Below are 9006 nucleotides of genomic sequence, written 5' to 3'. Positions count from 1 at the left end.
AAAATTATTCCATTTATGGTATTTCACTTTGTGTGAATCAGCTCTACTACTAGCTGCTACTGACATCATTCTAAACTGTGTATTAAGTATATTTCAGTTATACATACACTTTTTCTGTAGCTGGGGATTAATATTTTTATTCTTATCCCCAAATGGGGGAAAACACACTATGTCGTGTAACAATGACAGAATCATATCCATACTTAATCATATAATGTTATACTTGAAGGCTAAGTTCACACTGATTTTTTTGGTCAGGATTTTGAGGCCGTATCTGGCTTATTGAAAAAGAAGCAAGATGCAAGATGCTCATTCATCGCAAGGCGAATCGGCCTGAAGACACTCACTCCTCCTGACTAGGCCCATTCATTGGGCCTAATCCAGAGCAGAGTGTGCAGCTGGTGCAGTGCACCGGCATTCAGTCGCGGCAGGCCACCTCAGGTTCCGGTCCAAAAAACCCTGTGTGAACTTACCCTGAGGGCCGTATCCGCCTCAAAATCCTGACCAAAAAGACGGCTCTCATTGAAATCAATGGGAGCCGGTCAGTTCTTTTTTACCCGTATTTTGGTCCGGAACCTGAGGTGGCCTCCGTTCAAGATAATGGTAGGAGTAGTGTTTTTTAATGATAGAATCCCTTTAAGTTAAAGGGATGCTGGTGTTTGAAAAAACTTGCGATGATATATTTTTTTTAATGTAGATTGTGAGCCCCATAGAGGAATCACAACATATATTTTTTTTTTCCTCCTATCAGTAGGTCTTTGTAGAATGGGAGGAAATCCACACAAACACGGAGAACATACAAACTCTTTGCAGATGTTGTTCCTGGCAGGATCCAAAACATTCCAATAGTTTACAATTTTCTAAACTGAACAAGTTCATCACAAGTTAAATAATGATGTCATTAGGTTCTCCATATTTTCATTGAATCATTGTAGTGTTCTAGTTACTGTTTTTACTGTGTATACTGAATAGAGTATATAGTTATTGGGTAGAACTGAGTTAAGTATATTAGCTTGGCCCTCTAAAACCATTGTAATTTCTCATGTGGCCCCATGGGAACATTAGTTGCCCACCCCTACTCTAAGATCATAGTCATTAGGGTGCATTCACATGAAGGAAGTTGGCGCTGATTCTGGTGCGGACCCCACGTCAGAATCAGCGCTGAAAAAAAAGACTCCCATTGACTTCAATGGCTTCCGTTTTCTGTGCGGAACCCATTGAAATCAATGGGAAAAAAAGCCTCCCGTTGATTTCAATTGGGTTCCGTGTGAATGCACCCTAAGAGTACAAAAATACTTCTTAATATGATAAATGTAGAAAAGGAAGGTTTCACCCCACACAGACAAGACCCAATACATGAAAGGTCTACTATGATCTACTACTACGTAGATGACGTCCTATTCATTTTGATAGTGGGGAATCAATATCAGAATTTTCACAGGACCTAAAATAATTTAGTGAAGTTGGCAACTTTAAAATGAACTGCAGCAAAGAACATTTAGGCTAAGGCCCCACGTAGCGTTCTGCAGCAAAACAGCACTGCAGGAAAAATCGCGGTGGCAACATATCATGGTCTTTCCCGTAGCACTTTTCACTGAAAGTCCACAAAGCTTTCCTCTGCAAACTTTCTCCTTCAGTAACACCTGCAACGGTTTTGGAAATCACAGCGTGTCCACTCCGTGTATTTTTCTGCAAAGTGGAGATGGGATAAACTAGAATCCCATCTACTTTGCTGTGACTGTAAAATGCCGCACATACGCCGCATGGGGTCCTGGCCTAATCGGGTTATTTGGGGACTTCCTGTCAGATCCTCTTTCCTCTAAATCTTGGGTTTTTCATCTATTTCTGACTCAGGCTGGGTTCACACCAGCGTTCATATCTGTCCCCGAATTCACTTGTAAAATGCAGAGAGAAAAGTCCTACAAGCATTAGTCTACGGGGTCCATGGCTTTCCGCGGGTAACTGCTTTTTAACTGGATTAGTTTTCCATTTTTTTGAGTTCGCAAGCGGACCTGAAGAATGGAAAGCTGAACACTAGTGTTAACCTAGCATCAGGGTGATGGGATCAGAAAGGGAGATGTGGCGCCAGAAATTTTTTTTATATGTAATCAATTTTTATTAAAGTTTTCAAATATAACAAGAAAATTGTATAAAAACCACAGACATGTGGAACCAAAGAAAAGGCAGCGACAAATGGCAGGAGTAGACACACACCGGGGAATATTTCAGCCTTCAGTACAACATATTATATGACAATGATAATGAGTTCACTAAACTATACATAGGGGTCCCCGGTGAAGCCCTGACTGCAAAGACAAAAACAGGAGAGAATGGGCTTAGGGTGGGTTCACACCTGCGTCTGGTCTCCGCTTTAGCCATTCTGCTGGGTTTCCATCTTCTGCCCCGAGAAACTGGACAGGAGATGGAAACCCAGCAGTCAGTTTTCAAACCCATTCACTTGAATGGGTTTGCAAAGTGTGTGTCTTCTGCCTCTCCGCGGCAAAACTGTTTTTGTTTTTAAACTGACACAAAGTCCTGCAAAGCATACATGAACACACAGAGAAGAGAACGGGGAGAGCAGGAGAAAGAAGACATTGTAGTATTATATGTATTCTAGGGAAATGGGGGTGAATTGAACTTATAATAATAATAAATTTTATTTATATGGCACCAATAGACCAGCCTCAATAGCTATAATGCAATGGCAAGCCTGGAAGCCTTCATCAGGCTCCAGGCGATCAGAGGAACAGGTCGGCTCCCACAATCTTGCCGCATGGGAGCCGGCCTACAACGATAAAGGTACAGAGGCAATTTTTTTTATTTGGGGAAAGGGGGTACTGGCCTACAATACCTGTGATCAGAGTGAACTCTGATAACAGGCATTAGCATCTGGTCTCCGCTGTAGAATATAGCAGAGACCCAGTAGCTATTCTAGATGTGCTGCCGTCATCTTTAAGACCAGGCTTCTGCCAAATTATTATGGTGGAAGCCAGGAAGGGCTTAAACATATTTTTTAGAAATTTGTGATGTTTTAAATTTTCCATGTCATTATGTATATTTTAAAAAAATTCAACTCTTGCAATTCCAAATCTTGCCACTAGGCCTGAAATAGTTTTTGACTTCCTGTCTCCTGGAATTGGATTATGGGCCATAGACACAATGGTCTAGAGTTGACTTTATTGACTAATATGGGAGAATTTTCCAGGAGTGCTGTGTGATCTGGGCAGAGGTCATTGTATAGAGAGAAGAATAGATAAGCTGCTAAGTCACCTGTTGTGACTGGTGGCCTCTGTGTCTTATCTACATATACATATACAGGATAACTGTGATCAGTGCGCTGATAAATCAGGTGACTGCTGTCAAGATATCGACTACAGAAACAATAAAACTCAATGTATCAGGATTTTTAGTATTTTTTAATACAGAAAATAACAAAAAAATTAAAAAGATTTAAAAAAAAAATCACCAGACATTCTTTAAAAATATGCTTTAACCACTTCAGTACCAGACATATCTCTGGTCCAGGGCCAGATACATATTTGGGTATTTTATTGCTATGTGCAGTTTTGAGGGCTGTAACATTTTTATCATTTGGGTTACTCGACTAATTTCTGTGTCTGGTACATTTAGCCCCAGTTGCAGTAGGAAAACAGTCTCCTGCATGTTACTATAGAGCTGATATGGGTCTTGTAGAGGTTGTCAGAGGGGAGCCGCATAATGGTGGTGCCCATAGCTGTGTGCTCATTGTGTGCTGTATACACAGCGATCAGGAAGGCAGGTACGGAAATAAACCTTCCTTGCCTTCTCTACAGGAGCTCCGTTTGTAGTTACATCTGATTCCCCATTTTGCGCAGCTTCTGAAAACTACTTGGACGTACCGATACGTCCTTGCAGAACAAGGAAGACACTATCCGAACATTTATAGTCTATGGGCGGTCCGGAAGTGGATAACTTAGAACTTTATTTAAAAAAAATAATTAATAAAAAATCCTCTGTACGGGCCGGTTGTGCTCTGTGTCCCTCACATATTACTGCAAAAAACATACACATTAGGTATCCCTGTGTCCAAAAATGCTCGGTCTACAAACTTAAAAAAATAATTTTCCCTTATGGGAAAAAAAAATCCAAAGTATCCTCTGATAAAAATTTGAATGAAAAGTGATCAAAGCAATAGACATTCCCCAAAATAGTATAACTAAAAACTACACTTGGCCCCACAAAAAAGATACCCTATACATCCCTGTACATGGAAATCTAAAAAAGTTACAGGTGTCAGAATATGGTGACTTTTAAAAAAAACAAAACATTTTTTTGCAAAGTTTTAGATTTTTGTTAAAAGGTTAAAATGTAAATGAAACCATATAAATTTGGTATCCCTAGAATACAGGTGACATGTCATTTTGACTGCAGTGTGAACACCGTAAAAACAAAACCCGTAAGAAAGTCACCCAAATGCACTTTTTTCTTCAAATCCACCTAATTCTGAATTTTTTTCCAGCTTCCCAATAAATTGAACAGAATAATTAATGATGTACAATTTGTCCCACAAACATTAAGCCCTCATATGGTTCTGTGAATGGAAAATAAAAAAGTTATAGAGTTTGGAAGGGGGCGAGAGTTATAAACGAAAATGGAATAAATTCATGCAGCGGGAAGGGGTTAATAAAGACATGATTTAAATAATTCCCTTTAAGTGTTTTTACATATTATCATGAAATATTATAATCCTTTACTTTGTCCTAACAAACAGAATTTCTCTAAAAACAGTGCACACATGACATTTATTCTGTTCCACTTTTATTATTTTACACCATTCTCAGTCTTTTTTTTTTTTTTTTTTTTTTTTTTTTATGTAGATTGAGCCCCATATAGGGATCACAATGTACTTTTTTTTTCCCTATCAGTATGTCTTTGTAGAATGGGAGGAAATCCACGCAAACACGGGGAGAACATATAAACTCCTTGCAGATGTTGTTCCGGGTGGGATTCGAACCCAGGACTCCAGCGCTGCAAGGCTAACCACTGAGCCACCGTGTTGCCTCACCATTCTCAGTCTTTTCACAAGACATTGAATTGGTTGTACAAACCCTTAAGGATCTGTATATATTATCATGAAATCCTGTACTATGAAAAAACCTTCTACATATCTGAGAAATCATCGCAGTCATCCATTCCTTGCTGACAAAAAATCTGCTCAATGTTCCTGGCTGTAATGTAACATGACCCAGCGCGGCTGTAGTGGCAGTAGGTGAAAAGTCATCTCTTCCAAGTCCTTCACTTCACCATGACTTTACAATGTTCTCAGTCACATATATCTTCTATAGATTTTTTTTTCTTATGAATCTTTTTGGAGCGGTTTATTTTTTTCATCTGGACTATTTTTGAAACAATTACTTAATATGTACAAAGGGGATCTATAGCAAAACGTAATGTGGAGCGCACCCAGCCGAGCCTTGCCTGTGTACAGGTGCCAAATATTACTCAACATTTTTGGTTGATCTCATGTCCATGCAAGATAAAAGTTGCTAGATTTTTGGCAGCGCATCGCCCAGTGTAAACAAAGTGTATATCTGCCTACAAACGCAAACTGTGTAGATGAACAATCCTTTCACCCATACAATAGTGATGATTGCTGCACTCATACGCAGCAAACAAGGGGTCAATGGGAATAAACGCTCCTAGCAATTAGTTCCCAATTATTGCTCCTTTGATCAACCCATGTAACAGTGCCTTAAAGGGATTGTTTGGCATAAATTACAAACCCAGGGCATTTGGGGTGGTGCAAATTTTTTAAAAAGTAAGGGTTGGTTCACATCTGCGTTGGTATTCCGTCCAGGGGAATCGGCATGAGGTATTCCCCCAAACGGAATATCAAATGCAATTGCAAGTGGTGTGCCAGTGAAAGCACACGGACCCCATAGACTATAATGAGGTCCGTGTGCTTGCTGCCAGATCTCTGCCGGGAACATGCGGAGAGTAATGTAGTTCACAATCTACTTTCCTCTCCACATGTTCAGTGCGGGCAGTGCGCGGCAAGCACATGGACCCCATTATAGTCTATGGGGTCCATATGCATTTACTGCACAGTGCTTGCAATTGCGTTTGGTATTCTGTTTGTGCTACTGGTGTACCAGGCGTGTTCAATGAATAGAAGCCATGGAAGCAGGGCCGCAAAATAGGACACAAGTAGGACCTGTTCCATATTTTTCAGCCTGGACTGTCAGCCCACGCACGGGACCGTGTAATTCACAGTCATATGCACAAGCCCACAAAAATGAATGGGCCAGTGTGCTAACCCAGATAGTACGCTGACCAATTATACTTGTATGTCGTCTGCAAGGGGTTTTAAACTGCCAAGGTAGATAAGTGGAGATCAGAGGAGGTCACTAGGGAGAATCCAAGTTATATCTTGTACAGGGAAGAGTAGACAAGGCATCTCCTCCGATGGTGTGAGGGATGTTTTCTTTGCTATCTTATCAGCAGATACAATTTTTGTGGGTAGGACATTTACATATGTTCACTAGTTTTTTGTTTTTTTTTCTTAAATGTAGATTGCGAGCCCCACATAGAGCTCACAATGTACATTTTTCCCTATCAGTATGTCTTTTTTTGGGATATGGGATGGAAATCCATGCAAACACAGGGAGAACATACAAACTCCTTGCAGATGGTTTTATGCCCTTGGTGGGATTTGAACACCAGGACCCCAGCACTGCAAGGCTGCAGTGCTAACCACTGAGCCACCATGTGGCCCCTATATGTTCACTAGTTTTGATAGCAAAATAACATCTAACTGTTCTTTCACATATATTAGACTTCAGAGACCCTTTACTTAGGTGTCAGTTTGAGGAGCGGTTCTGGGTGTTTGACTACCTGTGGACTAGTGGTAGTATTACCCTTATTAGGGAGCTACTAGATCTAAAAATCTTGGAGACTTTAGTTACCCTAAAAATCTGGGAGACTTTAGCTACTCTTGCATCATAGATATGGACTGGCTGAGTGACGCATGCCTTTGAACATTATGGGCTCATTGTGGGATTTCTAGTAATGGATGCCTTTAACATCACGGGCCCCATCTGGGATTTCTAGGGGCATTACAAACTATAATATATCATGTGCTGTTCCCTTATTTATCTTTGAACACAGAAAAAGGATTTTGGTTATATATTACCCATAATATATTTTGCTCGTAGCACCACACGCTCTATGTATATATTGTGGGGCATTGCTCAGGTAGATGCTTATAGCAGTGCAAGAAACAGGCAGACACAGACACTGGATTGCACACAGATTCAGGCTTTATTCACTTGCAGTGCATTAATTGCCTTTGCAAAGGCACAAAATAACCAAAATCAAAAATCTTCTCGGCTGAGAACTCACTTAAACATACGTAACTTTTCCCTGACTATACAGGAGCCTGGCTACCAGACTCCCACCTTGGCAACAACAACAGGTGGCACAGTACCTGCTCTGTAGGTTTGGTCTGGACAGGTCAGCTCTGTCAGTGTGGTGCCACACTCCTAGTCCTCACACACAGACTATCAGGCCTTGATTAGTCAGCTGACCTCCCTGGTGTGGGCCTTTACCAAACACCCTTTAGCTGCCTGCCTGGAATATACCTGTCTTCCCAGACCACACCCTTCACTCTCTCACAATATCTAGTGTTTGCTTTCAAAACAGTATTTTTGCAAGGGTATATGTTTTATGATCCAAGAGTATCCAATGGGGCATTACGAGTCCTCCCACCTGATTCACCATTGTTAACCCACTATAGGCAGCTCTGCTACATAGTCAGGAGACTGCTCTATCTCTGGGACTTGGGGTGGTGCCCGAATATAACCTCACTGTGTTTATAGAATATCATAGACAGTGGGTTTGGATCTGACCTGTAAATTGGTATACACTGATATATGAGGTTATATGACTCTATCCCTAAGCAGCACGTTCACTTAGTTGTATCTAGGTTTATATGTTTGTCCTGACTTGTCATTATATTTTTATTGTGACTAAAAGGTGAAGTTCTATACATATATTCCTTGTGGGGGCATCCCAAAACTCTATCGTATACTCTTATATATATTTTGAAGTGGTGGTTGAGATCTAGTCAGGATTTGACTATATATTTGACTATATATTTGAATATAAGGTCTACACTGTCTTACCATTACAATGTACAATTTGTCCTGCAAACATTAAGCCCTCATATTGTTCTGTGAACAGAAAAATAAAAAGATATGGGGTTTGGAAGATGGGAAGTCAAAAAGGAAAATAAAAAAAATGTCCAGAGTGGGAAATATATAGGTGTAGGATGATAAGAAGCTATACTGTGCAGACACTCACATATGCCGCTCTTGGGCCTCTTATCACACTCAGCAGTCAATGATATACTATGTTACTAAAAGGGAATCTCTGGACTTGTAAACCATTTGTTTTACATTTAACCTTTCGTCTACTAACTTTTACACATTAACCACCTTATAACTGTTTGAGAATGGAGAGAAGGTGTATATAGGTTATAAACATACAGCACACAGAAATCTCATGTTTGCCTGTGGAATATACAGACTACAGCCTCAGTAATGAGGCCCCGAACAACCTTGTGCTATTTAGAATAGTGATATATATATTATGTGGCATAGAGACCTTTGGTCAGGGGTGAACCTACCCCTTTTGCCGCCCGAGGCGAACTACAGAAAGCCCCCCCCCCGGAGGAGGGGACGGAGCGAAGGGGCGTGACCGAGCAAAGGGGGCATGGCGGAGCAAAGGGGGTGGGGCTTAGCACCGTTCGCAGGCAGAGAGCAGGCACGGAGAGCACTTGCTCTCTGCCTGAGTGTGAGGGGAGGCTGCTGGAGCAGCGCTGCTCCAGTGGCCTCCCCAAACCACCGCTTGGTGCTAAGCCAGTCCAGGACAGCTTGTCCTGGACTGGCTTAGGTAATCCAAAATGCTGCCCTCCCTGGGGTCCTGACATAGCGCCGCCGCTTCTGGTCGCCTCATGGGAGGTGCGGC

This window comes from Leptodactylus fuscus, chromosome 2 (assembly GCF_031893055.1).
Source record: "Leptodactylus fuscus isolate aLepFus1 chromosome 2, aLepFus1.hap2, whole genome shotgun sequence".
In the NCBI taxonomy this organism is placed as follows: domain Eukaryota; kingdom Metazoa; phylum Chordata; class Amphibia; order Anura; family Leptodactylidae; genus Leptodactylus; species Leptodactylus fuscus.
The sequence above is the reverse complement of the archived record's forward strand: the minus strand, read 5'-3'. Positions refer to the sequence as shown.